A 742-nucleotide genomic window follows, 5' to 3' on the forward strand; every position below is an offset into this window, starting at 1 on the left:
GACTCTGTCCCTCACTCAGGTGTCTGCGAGGCCTTAGTTGGATTCCAACTAAGAGATGGAATGGCATCTGTCCATCTCTGGACCCAGTGTCTGCTCTGGGCCAAACTGAAGGGAATGGAGGCCTTGGCCATAGGGAGATGGGCAGGGCCTTCTCGGCAGGAGTGCCCAGGGCCTGTAAGTCTGGGAGGTTCTGGGAAAGCACTGAGAGTGGATAGGGGTTCCCCATGGCATATGACCTACCCCCTGGGCTTCCCCCAAGCTCCTGACAAGGCCTGGCCCATTAGCGCTGCCTCTGCCAAGTAAAGAAGGGTCATACCTCATAGTTTCCTTCATTCTCCACCATCACTTTCTCAACATCCAACAGGAGAGACCACACTGACCCCGCCCCTGTGGAGGGATCCCTTTACAGACCTGTCAATGTGCCTATAGGAAAGAAGCAGCTCTGGTGAAACAGGCCACAGAGCGACACCATGGAGGAGATGGAGCATGAGGTATCAGGAAGATTCTAGTGTTTGGCTCCGTGGTGTCTCGAGAGAGGTTGGGTCTGCCTAGAACTGGGCCTTGTCTCCTAAAATTAGGAGTGGACGAGGTCTCAGGGATGTCATGGACTGTGGTCCTGACTTATGCCTCCCTATGGGGCCCTGGGCCTGGGGTGGCTCCAGCTCTGGCATGAGATTCTCTCCAGGCGAGGTGACATTTGTGGGGAGGGCAGGGGAGCTGAGGGCTGCCCTGGGGACCCAGG

Source organism: Equus przewalskii, chromosome 6 (assembly GCF_037783145.1).
Source record: "Equus przewalskii isolate Varuska chromosome 6, EquPr2, whole genome shotgun sequence".
Classification (NCBI taxonomy): Eukaryota; Metazoa; Chordata; class Mammalia; order Perissodactyla; family Equidae; genus Equus; species Equus przewalskii.